Source organism: Marmota marmota, unplaced genomic scaffold (genome assembly GCF_001458135.2).
Source record: "Marmota marmota marmota unplaced genomic scaffold, marMar, whole genome shotgun sequence".
In the NCBI taxonomy this organism is placed as follows: domain Eukaryota; kingdom Metazoa; phylum Chordata; class Mammalia; order Rodentia; family Sciuridae; genus Marmota; species Marmota marmota.
Window position 1 is genome coordinate 3,127,945 of NW_026000223.1, and position 24,226 is coordinate 3,152,170.

The 24,226-nt window shown below is 39.0% G+C and overlaps 1 long non-coding RNA gene across 1 annotated transcript; it reads left to right on the forward strand.

Annotated features, from left to right (window-relative positions):
* Positions 1–16,145: 16,145 nt before the first annotated feature.
* On the forward strand, positions 16,146–23,618 carry LOC125613210. Its single transcript, XR_007343711.1, has 3 exons — positions 16,146–16,778; positions 19,665–19,763; positions 22,916–23,618. It is a non-coding gene; the product is annotated as an uncharacterized LOC125613210 (long non-coding RNA).
* Positions 23,619–24,226: the final 608 nt, after the last annotated feature.

Genomic DNA, 24,226 nt, shown 5'->3' on the forward strand with positions numbered 1-24,226 from the left:
TATCTTTATTCATAAATATCAGTATTATTGTTCAATTTGGTTGATCATATGAATAAAATGTGCTGGTGTATTTTTTTATTGGTTACTCAAAACATTGCAATGATCTTGACATATCCTATATCATACATTTGATTCAAATGGGGTATGAATTCTTATTTTTAACACGTGTACAGATTGTAGGATCACCTTGGTTATACAGCCACGTTTATACCTACTGCCATACTAGTGTCTGTTGTAGATTTTTAATTTAACTCTCTCTCCTTTACATCTTTGCACAAATCTTACCTCTCAATGAGGCCTTCCCTAATCATGATATGTAAAACCTCAAGTTATTTTTTCACTCTAACAACCCTCCTAAATTCTTTATTCTTTTCTCATTTATTCTCCATAGCCTTCATCACTTTCTAACAAACTTTGTACTTTACTTTTTAGGCTTCCTGTTATTGTCTGCCTCCTTTGGCTAGAATGTAAGGTCCATGAGAGAAGGGATCTTTGTTCTTTTTTCATGAATAGATTCCATGTGCCAAAAACAGTGCCTGTCACAGAGTAGACACTCAGTAAATATTTAGTAAATGAATGAACATGACTAAATGCACTTAGTGACATAACAAATCTTGCTATTGTATCGTGATGTGGGTCATATGATCTTATAAGATTATTCATAACTGTCAATCAGTGATGGATTGAACAAAACAAAACAAAACATGCTATGCTATAGCTGAACACAAGGAAGGCCTGTGATTTATGAGGGAGACTAGCAGAAAATTCTGCCTACTAGAACAAGTCTGTACTGGAGAGTGTCTGGTCCCACCAACCCAGTTGTCTATACAAACCTTACAAACAACAAAGATGAATAGAAATCAAATAAGAAATATGCTGAGAGAAGTCAATTAGTGAAAGTCTTAAGTAAGTAGAAACCATGAGGCAATAAGTTGATCATAAACTAAGAATGAGGCAAAAAGAATTTAAGACCCAAGGGCAATCACTTGGAAGTTGTATCTTATACAGCAATGTATCACTTAATGGTGTCATATGTTCTGAGAAATGTATTATTAGTCTATTTCATCATTTGTGCAAGCATCAGTGTGTACTTACACATACCTAGATGGAATACACACCTAAGCTATATGGTAGAGCCTATTGCTCTGTCACAATACTCTGATTTGCTCTGCTGGATTGCTCTCATCAGATTTGCTCTGGCAAATAATTTTCCTCCACCATCAGCTTAGGTAGAGTTTACAATAATATTCCAGCCAACTTCACTTAAGTTCTCACAGACTCATCACTCACTTTCACATTAGGTAATGATTAATGATTCTTGAATTATTTAAACTACCCAGAGCCAGCAGTAAACTTAACATCGTGGTTGGTTCCAGCCTTTTCGTCTTTGCTTTGGCTGTGAATTGCCATGGTGCTGAGAGGGATACACTTCTCTTGTCTGGTCTTCGATCCAGGTAATAAAAAGTTCCACTATATCTAACATAGGCCCTTCTCAAATTTTTGTTAGTCTTGCTGCCTTCAATGAAGCAGACCCTTTAATGGCTTCTGTCACTTTGCTATGGTTGTTCAGGACCATAGCTATGGTCGAATGGGACATGTCTGAAAATCACTGGTTTTTTACCTTCACAGTCCTTAATCACTTTTAGTTTTGTTTTCAGATCAGTCCTTTGATGTGACTTCTTTCTGGCCACATTAGCAGTGAATTTTTTATGTTTAGGATCCTTGAGAGAAAAAACAACAAACTCATATTAAATCAAGCATAAGAAAAAAATGGTACAATCAAGTAAAGAGTAAACAGGAGACATATAAAGCTGCTGCCATTGTGACCCAGCATATTGTTTTACAGTAAACTTATTTTTATAAATAGAGCATAATCTAAAATACTGATCTAAATTATAGTAAATACATAAACCAGTGGTTTTTTAATATCAAGTATTATATACTATACATAATTGTGTGTGATATACTTGCATAGGACTGGCAGTTCAGAAACTGAACATACATGAACACATTGTGTAATAATATTACTAGTCGATAGGAATTGTTTCAGATCCATTATAACCTTATGGTGCCACCATGGTATATACAGTCGTTCATTGACCAAAAACACCATTAGGTGGAGTTTGACAATATTGGGATCACTATGGTATCGTGAATTTATTATCCTGAATATATTCCAATTCTCCATAAAAACCTGATATTAACATTGCTAGAACTTGCTGCTTATTCTTTAGTCTAATAATAAATAGCAATCAGCTTGAGCAACCTGAGTGGATCTTCATTTCTTACAACTTAAAACTACTAGTTAATACATAAAGTCATCAAATCCTTAAATCTGCTTAGCAACTCTCAATTTAATAGCCAGATAGAACAATGAGATGATGAATATGAACTCTGGAGTCAACCTGACTAGACTGGAATCCCAGCTCTACCACTGTCCAATTGTATGAGCTTAAACAAGTTACTCAATCCCTCTATACCTTGGTTTATTATTTTTAATGAAACTATATTAGTGCATGCATTTAAATTTGTTGTGTGCATTCAAATTAGAAGTTATATGCAGCATGCTTAGAGCAATGTCTGGAACACATTAGGTGCTCCATATGTGTTGGTTCCTATTATCTACCATAATGCTATCTATTTAATAGAAATATAATGAGAGCTACATGTATCATTTAAAATTTTAATAGCCACATCTAGAAACAGTAAATGGGAATAGGTGAAGTTATTTTTATTATTTACCTCAATACCCAAAATAGCATTTTAGCGGAGAATCAATACAAAAATCATTAGTGGGATGTTTTTTATTCTTCTTTTTATACAAAATCATCAAAATCCATTGTATAGTTTGTGCTTGTAGTATATTAGAATCCAAATTAGACAGACTACTAAGTGTTCAAGAGTCACACTCAGCTAGTGGCTATAAGAGAGGAAACCCATGGGGAAGTGCCCCTTTTGTCCTTCATTCCAGTTATACATGCCCTTTTGATTAAAGATAAGGTGGAAGTCCAAAGCTTCAACCCACCATCAGTGTAAGCATCTGAGAATTAATGGGGAACTCAAGTTTACAAAGACCTAAACCTAATCTCTCCAAGTGGACCAGGTTCATCCATCCTTTCCCGAGACCTCATCCATTCTTTCTCAGAAAGCACATTGACGCTGGCTTCCTGCCATCATCCATTCTTCCCTATCATTCTTGCCTTTCCTTTGATTCATGTTCTAATTCATGTATGGATTTGTGCTCTCAGCCTCTCTTGCTTTTTTCATCATCATCATTTTCTGTTGATGAGATATGGAATCAGATGGCATCTGACGGTGAGGGAGGGATCAGGAAGGAGAGCTAAAGGAACAAGTTTTAAGATTAGGAGCTAGATGCAATGCCAGTAGTGGAAGTGTTGAGAACTGTGTGGGTAGGAGAGGGTGAAGAGAGGGGGCTAGAGCCATTGATTTTTTTTCTCCCTTTCACTGTCATTGCTTGATCAGGTCACTGTCCCTCTACACGGGATTATGGCAGTGTTCTGGCTGGAAAGCTAGGGTCCAGGGCTAAGTTTCTTGTTCTCCCTCGTTCAAATACTAAAATAACACAGGCATCTAGTAAACATTCATTAACTACCTGGGGAAAGGAGGAAGGAAATGAAAGTAAAGGAGAAATGGAGGGAGGGATAGACGGATAGGGGGAGGGAAGGAGGTTTACCCTTTGTCATCCCTTTAATTAATTCTGCATTTCCCTGTACTAATGCTTGAACTCAATAGCACAGCCAGAAAGCCCGTGCTTGGTTTTCCTTCCTGCTTAGGTCTTCTGCCCTATTTTGACTCACTCCTCCCCTTTCACTACATTCTAGCCAAACTGCCTCTCATTATCTTTAATGATAACAAAGAACTGCCCCTTTTATAGTTCCTTAGACTAGCTGAGATTGTTGCTGGCCTAGAGCCCTGGCTTTGCCTTTGTCTGTTCTCATAATGCTCTTCACGACTTCTTCCTCATCCTTGAAGTTGCAACTTAAACATCACTAATGGAGACAGGCCTCCTTTGAATGCCTACCCCGTTATTCTTCATGACAACTTCCTTGGAAGGATGCTCTCATTTTATAATTATTTATTTATGGATTTGTTTACGTAGTTATAAGCCTATGACCTTCCACTCCTCACCCACTCTTGATAGTAAATTCCCCATGGAGGTCAACCACTGTGTCTACTTCATTCGTCTCTGTGCACCCAACACCCTGTACAGTGTCGGCTATGTTTTAGATGCTCAACCTAAGGAGCTGGATATGTGAAAGGGATGCCTGGCATAAAAATTGCTTCTCTAGACTAACTTACCTTGTTGTTTCCTTGTGCTGTCACCCTGAACCATTCTGAAAATGCGGAACATACACCAAAGAGATGGTGCCTGGATATCCTATTTGCCTGGGAGAAGCACTGCTGCTGGAACACGTCCGGCCAGAGTGCTGCCTCAGCACAGCAGAGTCTAACTCTGGTGTGATGTTTCACTAACTGTGGAGAAAACTTCCAGTGGCAGGATTCAATCCTCAAATCAGGGCACCTTGAAGACCTCATACATTGTCCTGAGAAAATCAAGTCTTTGGGGATAACAGGGAATCTGCTTAAATGAGAAATCACTGGACCCTGGAATAGGTGTCACAGGAGTCTTCTAACAGGGAAATCATGAGGATAAGGAATATTACCACCCTTGTGTTCTCTCACCAAATGGTTTGTCTCTTAAGGACATAAAAATAACAACAACAATAATGACAACTAATTTTTCAAGAGCATTTACAATATGTCAGTCACTCTGCTAAACCTTTTTCATGCACAATCTTGCTGGATGCTCTTAACAACCCTAGCCAGTACTACAATTATATCCATTTTAAACATGAAGAAAAGAGATTTACAGATTGGTCTATTTGCTAAATATTCAACTGTTAAGTTACAAGGTTAACACTTGAATGCAAGTCTGATAATTTCAGTGCTGATGGCTTGTGCCTTTAGTCACATATCCTGAAGTATGTAATGACAGGTGGAAGATACAGCTTTAATACTGCTATGGTTTGGAGTGGGTTTATTCCCCAGGGTTTGTGTGTTGGAGACTCAGTTCTCAATGTACCGATGTGAGAGGGGACGAAACCTTTAAGAGGTGGGACCTAGCAAGATGTCCTTAGGTCACTCAGGAGCATGCCCTTGGAAAGGTCCCCAGTAACTCTGTGGCTTCTTTTCTTGAGATTTGATTTCTCACATTCATATATGCTTCTGCCATGATGCCCATTAGGCCTTCTCCAGAGGCTGAATAAATGGGACCACCTGATCTGGGATGTTGATCCTCCAGAACTGTAAGCTAAGTGAACTTCTGTTGTTTATAAAATTATCCTGTCTCAAGTATTTCATTATAGTAATAAAATGGACTGATACAAATATAGACAGTGAAATATTCTCCTCTGACACAAGATTCATGCTGACCTCGATAGCAGTGATATAACTACTTGAATGGTACACAATAGACATTGAAAACATGTACTGGTCCCTCCCCAGAACAGGAGAGTATTTCCACCTGAGAGTAGCATGAATGGGAGCAGCAGAATTATGAGATGCTGGGGAAGGGCAGTTGATGGCTACCAGTGGGACCTCTGATCAAAGGTCTAATCTGTTATTTTAGGTAACTCAGTCCAGCAATTCTGACTCATGTTTTGCTACTCAAACTCTGCAGCATTTTTTAGAATGTCCCAACCTAGTGACACCTCCACACAAAACCTACTGGGCAGTTGGTATGAGTTATGGTTTGGGTCTGAAATGCCCCCAAAAAACTTGATCCCCAGTGCAGCAGTGTTCAGGGGTGGGGTCTTTGAGAGGTGATGGGATCATGAGGTTTCTCACCTCATCAGTGGACTAATCAAACGACTGAGTAATAGCTAACAAAGCTATTGGGAAGTGGTGGAAACTTAGGAGATGGGGCCTACTTAGAAAAAGTAGGTCACTGGGGGCATGACCTTGAAGGGTATCTTTTTCAGCTACCATGCAGTGACCAGCTTTACTCTGCCACAAGCTCTCCACCATGGTGCTCTGCCTCACCGCAGACCCGGAAACAATAGAGCCAAGTGACCATGGGCTGAAATCTTGGAAAACATAAGCCAAAATAAAGTTTTCTCCTTTAAATTGATTGTCCTCAGGTATTTTTGCCACAATGATGGAAAACAGACTGATACAGATGTGACCAACAAGCAAAAATCAGTTCCACAACAGCAAAGCATCAAAGAACCCTTAAAATTGACCAAGTCACGGGAGCCAAAAAATAATGACCTCTGGCCTGAACAATTCTGTTAGTCTTGTTTTTCCCTATTTTGTAATGATTATGATGATGATGATGATGGTGATGACAATTAAATAAACATTTTCTTGTTGAAATTAATATTCTCAAAGTCAAGTAAAAAGAAGAATACGATTGAAAGTGATCTTCCTGTACATACATACAATTCCACTCTTCAGAAGCAACTGTTAACATTTTGAAGAATATTTTTTATAGCCATCCTTCTTCCTGCATTACAACCATGAGAATCAGGGTCCCCATGGTTCTCTAATCAACTGAAAGAAGAGAGTCCACAACAAGGAAGTCTTTTCTCCAAAGAGGTCTTGGCACAGCAGAGCAAGGGAAAGACTCCAAATCTACATCCTGAGACTGCCCCGAATGGAAGTTGGGGCCAATTGCAGCTGTACCACATGGATCAATTTTTATTTCCTATGCATCTTTTGAATGAAAAGGTTAACATTCATATGTCTCATTTCAACTCCTGACCTCCTTCACTTTATTTCACTAGAGATTACTACTTTTATTAGTTTTTAGTGGTTTGTCAATATTTAATTATGTAATCACAGATGTGTATAAATATATATTTCTATTTTTATGGTCCAGGTCTATTTTGAACCACAGCAGTATTCACACTAGTCACCTAAACAAGTTTTCAGATTGTCTGTATCTCCTCTGTCTTTTCATCATTGGGACCATGGCATCTCTAAACAATTTCATGGGTATCCATCAACATAGTTTCTTCAAACCATAAAGTACTAAATACTCTTAACCTATCACTCTTATTCAAATCATTATCCTTTTATATTTTAGGTTTCAGGGAGAGGAGAAAGTTTCTATCTGTTCAGACTCTGTCACTCTTCCCCCACAGTACCCAATCTTACCAAAAACAGAGAAACATATCAATAATTTAGGGGGAAACGTTTATTTCCCTATTAAAAAAAAAAACACATTTTAATACAAGTGCCTATAGACCTGAAGAGGATACTTATGCAATTTAATGTGAAGATGAGACAGTTGAGGCTCATGTTCTCTGTAACCCTATGATATAATTGGATATGTTTTCCCCAATATTACCAGTTTTGTGAAAGAGAGGTGCTTTATATGAGTGTTGTCTCAGAACCCAATGTCCGGAGAAAACTTTTTAACAGCATCTCCAGTATCCACAAAATTAAGGTGGTTATAGTCCATCGCCTCAAAGGAGGTAAATGAGCAAAATTTATTATTGATCACATTTCAAACAGTATAACTTATAGCCTCAAAGAAACCAAGAAATGATATCAGTTTACTAATGTTACTCTGCTTAGAATATATATTTTTAATTTCATGGTTAATAGAAATCAGACATTTACAGGTTCATCTGTTTTGAATATAATGTTTTTCATCAGAAATGTCAATATTACCTACAATTTAAGAATAAGCACTTATGACGATTTGTCTGAATAGTAGGATATGGCAAGACCATCGCTAAGGGAACTCATAGAGTCTGTAGTAGGGCATCTTATTTAGTCAACCAACGTCCTCATACACAGTCAAAATCTGAGGCCAAGAAAGGTTTGCTAAGATGAAAACCCAGGATGTTCTAGCTCTAAAGTGCATGCTCTTTTTAACCACCTAACTCCAAGATTTCTTAGCAAGGGATTTTGCTCTTTATCGTTTCTGGTTTTCCCAGAAAGATTCACTCTGTCTTTTTACAAGTAAGATAAGGAAACTTACCTTTCCAAAGGGGCAACCCCCAGGGTTGAACAATAAGTGACACTGAAAATAATTAGCACATGATTTGAGTGTTGCTTTTCACTACATCTAACCTCAGACTTTCTTCAAATCTGTGATGCAAGACCCCTTAAAGAACAGTTCACATTTCTCATGAAGGAAGAATGGTGATCTTTAAAACTGAAGATGGCACCAATCATCCACATTTGGACATTTAATTTTATCAAAATGGTAAACAGTAGCAAGATAGCGTAATGATAGGCAATCAGCAACATCTTGATTAAAAATATATACAGGGGAAAACTTTGCCTGGATGGTCCAGGCAAGAAAGCATGAGGTTGAAAAGATAAGCGTGGTGACAGTTGCTATGGAAACCATGCTTAGGCAAGAGCAACAAATGGTGCCTCAAATAATAGTAGCAGATAGCTCCTAATCAGGGTGGTAGATCATACTTGGCCTTATGACCACTTGAGTGGTTTCTATTTAAAGCCTACACTGCCACCTCAACCCCCCCCCGCCCCCCACCTCAGAGTCTGAATACAATCATAATAATGCATCTACTGTGTCTAAAATCAACAAGAAACCTACTTATATCCTATACATGAAATGTAGTTAAAACAGGAATATTTTTAAGTCAGTGTTGTCACAGCATTGTTGCTGTCCCATTAACTCCTACTGACCACACCAGGCCTTCCCATTTTTGCCACTCTTGCACTGTCGTCCAAGGGCCTTTGTCCATGTTTTCTCCCCAGGGTGCTACCAGATAAAAGATCAGAGGTTGGGTCTTTGTAGACTGGAACCTTATAGTTAAGAATTTATTATAGAACACACCCTTCCACCTTTTCTTCCTTCCATCTTTCCTTCCTTCCTCCCTCTTTTTTTATAAGACCAATGCTATAGTTCCTGCAGAACTAAATGATTCCATCCAAAATGGTCATTCCATCTCAGTCTTGGCCACTCACTTTGAATATCATTGTCTAGACCATCCTCATCTTGGACATCTAAACTTCTAAGTGCTCCAGGATGCTGAGAGCCACAGCCGAAGGGGCCCCAGCAAACTTTCAGACTGCCAGCTGATGATTGGCTCACAGCGGCCCCAGCAACTTCTAGCTGATTGGCTCCTCTGCGGTGATGCTCATTGAGCTGTTTCCCTGCCCTTTCAGGATTGGCTCACAGCGCCCCAGCAACTTCTAGCTGATTAGGTCCTCTGCGGTGATGCTCATTGGGCTGTTTCCCCGCCCTTTCAGACTATGGAGCTGCTCATTGGGGGACTTTTTTGGCTCCGCCCATGCAACCCAGCCAATTGGCCTCAAGAGCAGGAGGAGTGGGGGAGGTTGAGAGGCTTGTGGGAAGCCGGTGGTGGCAGTTGGGCTCTGAAGGTTTTTCCTGAGGAGCTGTTTTGTTTGGCGTGTGTGGTTCTAAAAATAAAGTTCGTTTCTTTTGACAAGTGGCTCCTGAATTGTGCTCAGCCAGACTGCGGCATTTGGTGTCCCGTACGGGGAACGAACCCGCAACCTTGGCATTATCAGCACCAAGCTCTTTACTGGAAACTCCGCCTCTAGTTATAAGATCATTGATAATGTCTGCAATGTCAGTCAATCCAGCCATCTGGAGTAGATCTACTGAAATACTTTCAAATAATTCATCACTGTTATTCACACCAGGTGAAGGAGTATTCTGGTCACTGGAAAGACTGACAGCTGAATCAGCAGAAAGGAACACACATCTGCCAGAAGAATGCTGAATCCTGGAGATACTCCTTGCTTGTTGTTCTGTTAAAATATCCTTCCAAAGTACCTTGGGCTTATGTACATTTTTTGGACACATATGCCTTNACATTTTTGTATTGTATCAACATATGCCCTGACTGCTCTTGATTTTACTGGGATGCCTCCTTCCTCTAACAATTTACTTAACACTCTTTCAGTTTGTTTTTTACTAATTTCTGATCCCATATTGTGGGAAGCCGGTGGTGGCAGTTGGGCTCTGAAGGTTTTTCCTGAGGAGCTGTTTTGTTTGGCGTGTGTGGTTCTAAAAATAAAGTTTGTTTCTTTTGACAAGTGGCTCCTGAATTGTGCCCAGCCAGACTGCGGCACCAGGATTCACTCTTTAAATCTCTTGTCTTCACTATCTATACTTACTCCATAGGTGATCTTATCCAGGCCTATAGTGTTACTTACTTTTCTGCTGCTATAACAAATTACCTGAAATTATCAACTCAAAAAGATAATTTATTATGACTCACGGATTGGGAGATTTGAGTCCATGGTTGGCCCCGTCATTTATGGGTTTGTGATAAAGCAGTACATCAAGGCAGAAACCATGGCAAAATTTCTCACCTCATGGCCAGGATGAAAGAGAGAGAGGAAAAGGAAGGGGCTGAAGTCCCAATATCCCCTTCAAAGGAATACCCCACCACCACCAGAAGACCACCCAGGAAGCCCCACCTCTTAAAGTTATCACCACTTCCAAACAGCACAAGTTGTAGACTAAGCCTTTAACACATGAGCCTTTCAGGGACACTTAACCAAACAATAGCACCTTTAACTTTCACACAATCTCCAAGCTGATGACCTTTGTATCTCTAATACAAATACATAGCCCTGTTGTTGAATTCTTCAGCTCTCCACTTAAGTTCTCCATACACCTATTGGCATTTAAAATTTAATATATTTAAAAACAAATCCTTAATTCCTCTCAACCTCATCTACTCCTACTTGCTCTTCCCTCAGCATCCTCCAACCCCCCTAACCACCCCAATCCCAACCACCCCCCATCTCCTGCTCAGTGAATGGTAACTTTCTCCTTCCAACTGTTCAGGCCAAAAGTTTTGAAACCATTCTTGAATCTTCTCTTTCTCATACAGATGCTAACAAAGCCTGCTATATCTACTCTGAAAACATATTCTGAATCACTATACTTATAACCACATCTATCACTACTACCCTAGACCAAATTACCATCATCTTTTACCTGGATTGTTGTGATAACTTTTTAACGGGTCTCCCAGGTTCCATACTTGCCCCCTTACAGACTGTTATCTACAGGGCATCCAGAAGGATCATCTAAATGCTGAATATTAGACTCCTCTGCTTAAACCTCTCCAACAGTTTCTCATCTCATTTAGAGACTTAGTCATTATCTGGCCCTGGATACCTCTCTGATTTATTGATTATCATAATGAATGCCCTTGTTCACTGCACTTGAGCACACTGGTCTCTCTGCTGTTTGGCAATTTCGGTCCCTTGCCAGGAATGTTATTCCCCCAGATATCCACAGGGCATGCTTCTATCTCCTTTTACTCATGTTACTGTTTAAATTAAATCTTCTTAGATAGACTGTCTCTGAGCACTGTATCTAATATTATGTCTAACACACACATAAAAACACACACACCCCTTACTTGTAATTTTGTCTTGCTTTATTTTCCTTTATTATATTGCATTATATTGATCCTTCATTTGCTTTTTTTTTTTTTTGTCTGTTCCCTCTGCTATAAAGTAAAGTCCACGAAAACACAGGATTTTGATCATGCTGCTCACTTCTATACAGAGAACACCTAGAGAGTACCAGGACACATACTGTGTGCTCAATGGATATGTGTGGAAAGACTAAATTAATTACTAAATGAATGAAAGTGGCCCTAGACTCACCTCCACCAACACTACATTATCTTCCCTGACAAAGGACAGTGGTCGCTGTTCCAACTGCCAACAAGGAGGTGGGAGTGAAAGGGGCATTTGATGAACTCCAGACGGGATCAAGTGTAGAAAGGTTAAGTAGGGAGGGTTGGAGTGAAGGGTTGACTATTGCCCAAATAACACTGGACTTCACAGAAGTGCCAGAGATTACATATACAACAAATTACAGCATAATACTCATGTGTATACATACATGTGTATATTTATATACATACTATCTTAGTCTATCATGCTTGACAAAACAAAATACCATAGACTGGGTATTTATAAACAGTGGAATGTTATTATTTCTCATAATTCTAGACACTTGGAAACTCAATATCAAGTTGCCAGATTTGGAGTCTGTGGAAGATCTATTTCCATGGTTTGTAGATGGCAACTTCTCAATGTGTTCTCACATAGTGTAAAGGGAAAAGACTTCTTCTCATGCATCTTTAAGGGCATTAATCCCTTTTATGAAGATTCTTATGACCTAATCACCTCCCAAAGTCCCACCTCCTAATACCATCATATTGGTGACAAAGTTTCAACATAGGAATTATTGGAGAAGACAAATATTCAGTTCATAGCATTCCACCTCTGACTTCCCAAAACTCATGTCTTTCCCACATACAAAATACATTCTAACAAACCCAGAAGCCAAAAAGTCTTAACTCATTTCAGCATCAAAAAAAAATTTTTTTCCAGTCTTAGGGATCAAACCCAGGGCCCCATGCATGCTAGGCAGGTGCTCTACCAGTTAGCCACATCCTCAGTCCCTTCACGTCAAATTTAAATGCTAATTCCCAAATGTCATCTGAAAAACATCTAAATCAGTTATGATTAAGATTCAGAGTTGAGCTCCTCCTGAGACAAATTGCTCTCTAGCTATGAAAATATGAAATCTAAGTAAGTTATACACTTCCAAAATACAACATAGAACAGCCATAGAATAGCAATTCCCATTCCAAAAAGGAAAAAAATTGGAAAGAATAACTGGTGTTGAGAAAATCTGAATCAAACAGAGGAAACAACATCAAATCTTAGGGTTCCAGAATAATCTTTGACTTGATATTCCACCTTCTAGACACACTGGAATATGGGTTGGACCCCCCACTTCCTAATACCATCACATTGGTGATTAGATTTCAACATATGGATTTTAGGGGACACAGATATTCAGGCCATAGCACATATGTACATGTATCATCTAACTCTTGCTTAGATTGTGTCAGAGAGGCCCATAGAGGCTGCCTTCTAGGAGATGCTGAGAGCACCCCCATATCTGAGAAGGCTTAGATAATTAGTAGTAATTACTGGTTACACAGATCCACTGACAAAGCAAAACATTGAATATAAAAGCCACAATTTTAGTTACTGAGAAAAATATCAGTTTAAATGGTAAATTTAACAGAGGAAAGGGTGCTAGAAAAGGCCCCTCTGAGTACCATAGTGTCCAATAAATAGGCAGAGCTTTAAACTGAGGGATCTGAGAATGGGGGACATACAGAGGACTTAGGTGTGTGGGCCCATCATCAGCCCTGGATTAGATTGCCTGAAGATGGAGAGACCCATTACTCTGTTAGAAGGTAAAATCCCAGTCCTTGGAGGAGAGTAATGCTACATTTGTTGTGAAAATAGTGACTTAAGCACTAAAATTGGGACATAAAGTGGGTCAGTCTCAGAAATAAAAATGAGCCCAGTTCATGAACTTGGAGCACAACATCAGGGCACCTTAGGAGTCACTTGGAAATTCCTCTCATAGTGTGGGCCCAAGAATTATAAGTTTAACCTATTTTAAAAAGACTTGGTCCTAGCTATAGGAAGAAAGGATTGTAGAAGCTATAGTCCAAGCTATGCAATACCTGAGCCCCATAATTACACAATGAACAATCCTAAATATTGCAAAATCTTTCCTGGATAAAAATTATGTATAGAAACTGAGTATTGAGGATGTATCAATAATGTATTAAAGTTTATTTGGGTGTATAAGCAGGGAAGACTAGAGTCTGAGAAGGGGGAAAATGTCTTTATTCAGGATGCTAAAAATAATAGCTTTGCATGCCATATTGAATACTACTGTTGAATGCCAACTAATTATATATTCGAAAATCTAGCTTACACCACTTTCCATTCAAATATAGCAATATTTTTTAAACATTAAAGAAGTGAACCGTCTGTTTAGCTCACCTTACATAAAAAAATACTTTGCTACTTTAAAAATAACATTACTTGATGATTTCAAAAGGTAAATTTCCTAGCAAAATGAGGATTAATTCTTATTACTTAGATATAATTATTTGGGACAACTTTTTGCTTGGACAACTTTTTTTTTTAATTATGGCATTTTATCTTCTCCTACCTCTTATTTTCTGTCAAATAGCCTTCTTTATGTTGCCTCCAGGGAAGGGCATGACAGGCAGAAAGCCTTGCCGGAGGTGTAGCTCAGTGGTAGAACACATGCTTAGCATGAAGGAAATCCCAGATTCAATATCCAGAATTTTAAAAAAGAAATAGCCTAAGAGACTCTCTGTTCTGTGTTCCCAAAGCCCAAGCCCTTAGAGGAATTTACAGAATTTTAAGAATCTAATACTCACCCCACCCCATATTAGAAAAGAATTTCTCCTAGGTTAAAAAAGGGTTGAAGAAGGAAAGGAGAGTGAGGGCATTTGAAAAGGAGAGGTGAATGGGGGAGACGGCAGATAGATAATAAGAAACCAGTACATTCCTGGTAGAGGAGCCTGCACATCTCTCCAGCAAAGAACTGGGAGGATGACAATCCCAGAAAAAGAGAAAATGGTTACATGGTGCTAATTCTAGGTGGTATTGGGCTCAACAGACTGGCAACGACTCTCCTTCTAGCACAGCTCAGAAGCAGCAAAGACAGCTTCCAGAGGGAAGGGCCATCCTCTACTGGAAAAGTATAATCGAGTCTTAAACAATGCTTTTTTAATTGTGTCCTCTAGTGTTACAGATGTAGAACAGTACTGTATCATACTCTGTGAGTGTAAGACCTCTTGTACCTGCTTTATGATACATAGTAGTGACTGTGCTTTATCAGAGCTGTTTTAAAGATGTTACTCTAGAATGTTTTCTTTTCAGATAGTTATTGAGAAGCTTTAAAAAAAAAAAAAAGATGGTGCCAGGTATCAAAACAGTAACAGAACTTTGCTGTTTTCTTGGGTTTTATTTTGGTTTTGTTTTTTAACTACCTCTGCCGCCCCCACCACCCTTTTTCTAATGGAATGTGCTGGATGACTCCATAATTTTGTTCAGATGACTGCAGAACCTGGAAAATCTGTTGCTGCTATTGATGCATAACATATTGCTATTATTAATCTTTTTATATAAATATAAATATATGTAATTTGAATTTTTGGAAACTTTAGCTGTGCTGTCAACTTTGGAAAAAGTATCCCAGTTCACTGTGTTGAGTTGGCATTGTACAGAAATTCACAGCCATGTTAATCTAGAAATGTTAAACTTATTTTTTTCCCCATTTTTACAGGGGTAATGCATGTATTAAATATGGAAGGTCTTATCTATGTGGGTTTGATCACAAAGACTAATAAAGTATTCTCTAAATAATGAAAAAAAAAGAAATGAAGGGTGCCATGGAGACAAAGAACATCTTATCCACCACCTGCTCAGAGGAGCCAAGAACCAGATGGGCTCCTGCCAGTCCACATGTCAGCACTACATGTGGCACCCTGACTTTCAACAAATATCTGAGGGCAGTGGGAAATCCTCAAAATTCACTAAGATTAAGTTTCCACTGTCCCGTAGTTCTACACTGAGTCAAGATACAGTAACAAGGACTAAATTTATCCTCCTACCTGAAAAAGCAAAACAAATTATATAAAATAGTAGTTTTTTAAGACACTGGATACCAGATAAAGAAAGACAACTGTCCCTGGAAATGGGAAACAAAGGAGATAAGCCCTGTGGTTGCTCCAGCTTCCCTCCTTGAGAGAGTTTTCAAGATGCAGCTCAAAGGAGGAGAACACAAGCAGAGCCCAGCGGACTTGTATTGAAGAGACAAACCTGAAAGCTTAGAGAGATCAAGTTTGTCAACATAGAATTTTATATCCAGCAAAAATATCCTTCAAAAATGAAAGTGGAAAAAGACTTCTCCAGAACTACAATTTTTTTAAAGTGTCACCCAAAATAAATAAATAAATAAATAAGAATAAGAATACCACATGAAAATATGGATATAGGGCTGGGGATATAGCTCAGTTGGTAGAGTGCTTGCCTTGCATGCATAAGGCCCTGGGTTCAATCCCACATACAAAAAAGAAAGAAAATATGGATAAACACAAAGGAATAAATTCCACAGGAAAAAGTAACTACATGTGTAAATATGTAAGTCTTTTCTTATTATTTAACCCCTGTAAAATAGAATTGTTCAAACATAAATAATAACAATGTATTATGGGCTTATAGCATAGGCCTAAGTAAAATGTATGACAGCAATAGCATTAAGGCTGGGAACGGAAAGAAATAATGATCTTTTGCTGTGTGTGAAGTGGCAGTATAATATCACTTGAGCATAGACTGTGAGAAATCAAAGTCAAAGGTGTATAAATACAAACCACTGACTAACAAAACAAGAGTTATAGCTTATAAGAAAAAAAGGAGATTAAGATGGAATGACAAAAATTATTTCATCTAAAAGAAAACAGTAAAAGACAGCATTGAGCTCCACCAGGAGATCCAAGTTCCAGTTCCAGCTCTATCTCTGGATGATGGTAGGAATCTAATCACAATGTCTCTTTGGACCCCAGTTTTTCTCCCTATAAAATGGGCATTTGGAATAGAGTCTAGCTTAGTTACTAGATGATATGCAAGCCTTCATTGAGCTCTAATATTCTGTAGCTTCTGATCTCTTTTCCAGAATATCATCTGAGATTTTAGTGATTAGAGAATCAAGGGTGACTCAGGAAAATATCCACTAGAGCTTCCATCAGAAAAGAAGATCACTCAAGTTCTCTTGACGAGACCTGAACTCACATCTTATCTTCTTCTGACCAGCAGAAACCCAGTGACAATGAGACTCTTGATTTCTGACTCCTCGTCTATGATATAAGGTGACTAAATGAATCCTCTGGCCTTATCACTACTGACATTTCAATTTGAACTTCTAAATGTCATCCTCAGTTGTTCCCATGCCCTTAATCAATACTCAGTAAAAATAAATTAAAATCCATCTCACAAACTCTGATAAGTTCTGAACTGATATTAACTTTTTGGTGATTTTAAATAAAAATGTTTAGTCAAGCCCTGACTAAAGAAAATGAATGAAACCAACCAACTATGTGGCAGGGAAAATTCATTGGTTTTTTTTTTTTAATTTTTTTTTAGTTATATTTGGGCACAATACCTTTATTTTATTTGTTTATTTTTATGTGGTGCTGAGGATCGAACCCAGAGCCTTGCACATGCTAAGTGAGCACTCTACCACTGAGCCACAACCCCAGCCCAGCAGTGCTTCCTTCTTTACTGCTGTAGTCTGGCTGGGCGGAATAACGGGGGGNTGGGCTTTCACTTGAGTGGTAGAATTTTCCAGAAGCCCCATAGATGATTCTAATGTGCAGCCAGGGTTAAGAACCCGACGATTAATAACACACACAGAAGCACACACCTGTTGGATGAGTGGATGGATGGCCAAAGCCCACTGCCCTTGTGAAAAGCAGGAAGTTGACAATGGCAGTTTTTTAGATTAAAACGCTCTGAAGTGGAAAAAGAAATTATTTCCAGGGCTTGGGCCCAGAGGAATTCTAAAACGCAATGTTCTCTATGTCTGACTGCGGGAGAAAAAGAAAGGGGCGGGTCCATCCCAGGTCTCACTGGCCTGTCCAGGGCCGGGCTCTGTTCTCCTTGCCCTCTGTCTGGTCTGTGTAGGGTGGGAGGCAGAGGGAGGGCTGTTGAGAGATGGAGCCCAGAGCATTGGTGGCCCAGGTTCAAATCCCAGCTGTCCCACTTACTCAGGGGAGTCATTTGTCCCCTCTAGACTTCCAGTCTGTGCCCTGAAGGTTGGTGGGCACACGCAACCCATGCATATGAAGTGTTGACAGCACGCTGTGACTACTGGGCATGTGACCGACATGTCACTCAAGACAATAGCCTCCTGGCTCAAACGGAGGGCATCCGTGTCCTCCTCCTGCTGCTGAAGACTTTCTCTACCCTCTGAGATGGCTTCAGGATCCGAGGTCTGCCCCGGATCCTGGAAAGCGCAAGAGTTTGGGATCCTGAATCTCCAGTCCTGCTGTGTGACCTTGAAATCGTCCTTACTCTCTCTGTGGGAGTGACAAGGAACTTGTGAAGGTTGATACAGCGGGAGCAAGAGCCGTCTTTATTGCAGGACAGCAGAGGTATGCTTATCTTAATTAACATAAACTAGATACAGCAGTCAACCAATAAGGAATCCTCATCATCTTAATGATTACACACAGCTTAACTTAATTGACATAATCTAGACACAGCAGTCAGTCATTAAGGAATCTCTACACTTAATGGCCAGGCGCCATCTTGACTTGTTTATGGACCCTACCACTTTACATCACCATGGTTGCTCTGGTTGCTCACAAAAAATTCTTACTAATGAAGGAAATCTTCAAGACCCAAGTCACCTACTTAATTGTCAATCCCCATTCTGTATATGAATTTTGTCCCTATCATTCATTTATTCTCTATGCCTGAATAAATTAAAAATAGAAAGGATGGGAGGAATTTCGTCACAAACATACAATTCTTTGACCACTTGAGAAGCACAGTTTCCATGTGGATCTCTCATCCAGGCTTGAGACTTGATCTGAGCTCCACCTTTGACAGAATCAGAGAATTCTCCTTATGTCCCTCATCTGTTTTCCAGGATTTCACCACAGTGCTCAAGGCTATTGAGATGGTACTAAAATGAAGGCAACTGAGGAGGATTACTAAAAAGGAAGACAGAGGTTTTTAAACTGTGTGTCTTACAGAAAAAGCTCAAAAGAAGAAAAAAAAAAGCTAAGCTATTGACAGCAGTTCTTTTGAATACACAATGCAATTCCCAACCTTGCTTCCTTATCCATAGATGATCTCTCACCAAATGTCTCTTTTCTCAAAATACAACAATAAAAATTTCCCACAATAAACCACAGCAAAGACAGAATACTGGGCTGGGCATGCAGCTCAGTAGTAGAGCACTTGTTTACCAAGGGTGAGTCTGTTTTAATCCATAGTACTATTTTTAAAAAAAAAGGAGAAGAAAAATAAGACAGAACTTGTCAAGGAGAGTGGTGCCCGTCCCCTTTATTTACTTGTGGTTTTCATACTGTACAGAATTGAAGTACAAGTAGCCCTCCCTTACGGAAAGGGGTGGAGATCCATTCCAAGATGATCCATGGATGCCTGAACCCTCAGAAAGTCCCTTCCTCTATATATGTTTTTTTTTTCCTGTTTATACATACCTATGATAAAGTTGAATTTGTAGATGAGGCACAATAAGAGATTAACAACAACCACTAATAATAAAATGGAACAATTATAGTAATATATTATTATAATAAAAATTGTTTAAGACTTATAAATTGTCTATTTCTGGAATTTTCCATTTAATAATTTCAGTTGACCATAGTTGACCATACTTAAAGTACAACTGCTGATTGGGAGAGGGGGAGGTGATAATGCAAGAAAAGTGAAGCCAGTGTTGCTTAGATCCTTTAGTAAATAAGAAATCAATATCCAGTTCTAACCCAATTCAGTGTTCACTTTGAAATTTTATTTTCTCATAATACAGAATGTCCTAATGCAAGGTTTGGTTAGTTCTGTTATTCAACAATGTCATCAGAGACTCAGCTCTTTTCTTCTTTCTGCTGAACAAAGCATTAACTTCCTTTTAGGACTCATATCCTCATGGTCAGTGATTAGGACAACAATATACCATCATTCATATCCAGAGGGAAATAAGAAAAGCATTGGCTTTTTTTTTCTAGAAACCTTAAGGAAATCTATTCTCCTTCTTGCTGTATTTGCTGCTATGTCCGCAGCACCTTCAGAGAAGTCATGAAGACCTCCTTCATGCCAGCTCACAGGTATCTGCATATTCCCATTTTCAGTACATATTTCAAATTTTCTATGTCCTTTTATATTTTTTAACATTGACAGGCTTTGAAAATTAATAATTGATAGTGGTCACAATCTTTGGTATAAAGAACTTTTAGCCAAACATTTGAGTATCTGGAATGTAATAGAATCGCAGTAAGTCTTTGTTGAGTGAATGAAAGAATAAATAAATTACAGTGCTCTAAATCAGCTTGAACTTGAACAGTCATAGATAAGAGAAAAGGAACAAGTTTTACCATTCTCATGCTTATTCAAAGAGAAACAACCATAATATTAAGAAGAATCCCATTACAGAAAATTTGCCTCAAGAGTCTTACCTAACTGCTACACAAAAATACAAGCAGGAACTTTGAAATTAAATTGTTTTACTTTCTATATGTTTACTTTACCCACTATGTTAAAGATTGAAAGAGTGCACTCTTCTATAATTTCTGACCATGGCTTGGAATCAGTAGGAGGAGCCCTATTCCTGCTAAACATGAAATCTCCTTAAACTAGCATGGGACATGATTTGACTTTCTAGAAAGACTAGCTCAGACCTCAGATGCCTTGTCTTGTGTTTTGATATCTTCTTGCAGTGGGTGGAATTATGTTGCCCCACAACCACCAAAAATAAAGATGTTCAAGTCCTAACTCCCAATAACAATGAATTGACCTTATTTGGAAACAGCGTTCTTACATATGAAATCAGATTAAGATGAGGTATAATGAATTAGGGCAAGCCCTCATTCAATGCCTGGTTTCCTTATAAGAAAAGAAAAATTTGGACACAGAGAGGAACACACACACACACACACACACACACGTAGAATGCCATGTGACCACAGAGCCAGAGGTTGGAGTGATGTGTCTACAAACCAAGGCATGTCTAGGATTGCCAGCAATCACCTAACTCTAGGAAGAGGCAAAGGAAGGATTCTGCTCTAGTGCATTCAAAGATAAAATGAGCTTCACCAAATAAAGTATTTTTAAAATCTCTCCTGCCACCAAAGACCATGAAAACTAAGTTTATAATAATCTAAAGAGTTCCTTGTCCACCAAATTGTTAGTTCCTCCACAATTAAAACCCTTTGTGTTTTCATTCTACACTTTGTGCTGTCCAATTTGCGGCAATAATAGCTCAGAGCCATAACTTAAATCCTCAGAAAGCTATTTCCCTCCTTTCTCTTCATCTCCCTGAAGTATCAGAAAACTACTGGTCTAGTAATTGTCATGTAACTCAACCTCCTCCTGACAGGTATTTCCAATCTCCTGTGGTCAGAGACATGAGGCACACATACCGCACCATCTCCTCAGATATCACTGCTTCTGCTGCTGATGTCTCATTTATTCATTCATTCATCCCTTCTGAGCATGTCCTCTGTGTCAGGTCCAGTTCCAAGTAGTGGGAATATAACAAAATGAAAATGAATAATGAATACCCTTAAGGAGTGTACTTTCTATTCTGTTATGATCATAAATAAATGAAGCAAACCAATTGTTGCCAAAGACAATAGAGGGAAATTAAATATAAAGATGGAGGTTCAGTAGGGATTGCAAGTTTAGAAGGGTAGTCAAGGTAAATCAACTTCTAGTTACTATAGCAAAATTCAACTACCAACAGTACTTGGTTGCAAAAATTCTATTACCTTGAATGGTAGTAAGTATTACCTCTTGATTTTCTAGGCAGAGCCATCCCTTGGTGCCCATGCTCTTTACCTTCTGTCCCATCTCTTGGAGGAAGCTTCTTTCCTAGCCCTCCCTCCTCTCCCCTCCCCCATCATAATCCTCCCTTCGGTTTAGGGCTCATGGTTGGAAGTATTCTGTTGACTCCATTCCAGTTGTGCTCTCTCTAAATTGGAGCACAGAACTGATAACCTCCCTCACTATTCCAGTTGACTCTGACCAATACAGAGTAAAAGGAAACTATCACCTCTGATACTCTTTATTCCACATACTTTATTTCTTATGGTACAAACATGATCAGGCCCACTTTTCCTTTTTCCTTTCTTTCTTTTTTGTACCATGTTGCTGACTCATAGACCCCAAAGTCAGTTAGATGGCTAAGAAATTTTTATGTTTCCTAACTTTGCAACCCCCAGGCTTTTTCCACTCCATAGAGTCTCCTCCCTCCTCATTTTATTAGCTTTAGGAAGAATTAAAGGAGTTAAGGCAGTCAGGACACTCAGTGTGCAATGACCTCTAGGTATCCTCTCTGCCCCCTATAACTCTGCCTGCTATATTCTAGAGATTTGATTAGACACCATCCCAATCTGCAATGCTTTAAAGTGCTGAGTTATCATCTGCCTATTTTTTCCCTTCTAATGTTTAAAAAGAAATCAATTGATGGCAGCTCATGTTTCTGTCCTTTGCTTCCCTTGCCAGAGGTGACTCCCACTGTTTCTGAGTGAGAACAGGCTGTGTGCCTGCCCTGCAGCCTCTCCAGTTGAGAATGAGATCATGAAGAAAATTCACATTCTCTTCTTACTGCCCAGCCCTACAAGACAATTAGACCATATGGTATGGAGGTTAAACTGCTCTTATATCTAAAATTTTCTTTTTTTAAATTGATTACCTTCCAAAATCAGAAAGGAAAAATAATTAAAAAGGCACTAAGGCTGGGTGGCACATGCCTGTAATCCCAGCAGCTCGGGAGGCTGAGACAAGAGGATCCAGAGTTAAAAGCCAGTCTCAGCAATGGCAAGGCACTAAGCAACTCAGTGAGACTGTCTCTAAATAAAATACAAAATGCAGCTTGAGATTTGGCTCAGATGTGTCCCTGAGTTCAATCTCTGGTACCTCCCCCACTCGGCAAAAAAAGACACTAAGACCATATATTACAGCTGTCTTGAGGGTTTAAATCAACCAACAACCACCTGTAGAATCCTGGTCATATCATTCAGCCCCTCAGTGACTCTGTTTTCCCTCCATAAAATGGACTTAATAATAGTAGCTACTGTCAGGGCACATAGTAACCATTAAATGAGTTCACATGTGTAAAGTACTTGGGACCATAACTGGCATATAGTGAACACCATGTTAAGTGTTACCTTCCACTCAGGGTTAAAATTAAGTACTTAAACTCATAATTTATTCCCAAATAGTTGGAGACAGATTATCTGTCGTGTTGTGTTTTCTCCAGGAGAAACTGTGTGATACAACAGGTTCCAAAGTCAGACGGACAAGGAATAGATAGACCCAAGCTCACCTGCATGATCTTGGAAAAGAGATTAATCCTAGGTAAGCCTCAACTTCCTCATTTGCTAAAGAGTGATAATAACGTGTGCTTCAGAGAGCTGCTAGGAGAACTAGGTGTGTTAAGTGTTTGTATCGAACGTGCACATTCAATATGTGGCTTCTGTTTCTCAAAATGCAATATACATCCTTGAAGGGGGAAGACTGCTCCCTGAAGAATGGAATTTAGTCAGATTGGAATTCCAGAAAGAGACCTGAGCTCCTGACTTACCTTTCATAATGGGGAGCCACTTCTGTTCCAGCAGTCCAAGTTGCACTGTAACCTGGGCAGGTAGCCAATGTGTCCTCAATGCCCCATCCTTATGTGTCTTCCCTTCCAGCCCAACAAGTTTCCCAAGGCTATTCTGACCCAGGTCAACTCCCTTTGCCAAGAGCACATCCATTATTCAGAACTGTCCTCTAAATATGGTTAAAAATATGATATAACCATAACATAAAATTCTCCCATTGAGAATATCCCAATGAGAATCAAAGAGGTTACCCTTTCTGATTTTCTAATAGTAAAAACTTGCCTTGGACAGGATCAATTAAAACACACCAAGATGAGCATATTAGGCACTAAGCCAGGATCAGCAAGGGTAGAAGCATAGCATTTCATATGCAATTCAATCAAGTCATCAAAGTAAATTGCTAAGTACACTGTATGACCTGTATGTGCAGAACTCTTTGACTGCCTTAGGAAAAAATCACATTATGCACATATAGTATCTTATTTCTGATTGAATCAATTTTTGTTTGGTACCTCAATGATAATAGACTGGGGTTCTACTTGTAAAGTAGCAGAATTAAAAGTACCTTCTGGATCACCCATTGCACGTACTTTATGTTGTGCATGAATAAACTTAGAAATAAGAAGCTTATCCTTGAGCACAAAGGTAAGGAATGATAGTCAGATGTAGAACCCTAGTCCCAATTTCTCTTATTCTTTCCACTGCCTCACACCACCCCATATTCCTGCTGAACCTTAGATATCTGCACAACAGTGCTGAATCTGTGTAACTAAAACTTCTTTATGATTGCATGATTTTCTTTCTGATGGTAAACTTAAAGAAAAATATCTTTATAGAGAGCACCCTGTGTTTAAAACAAGAACAAAATCCTTCCAACAGCAAACTGAGATATGCTTTCACTATATTGTCATCCTTGAATCACTTCAAAATGTATGTATGCCCTTGTTCATCTAATATTCCAGATAAAT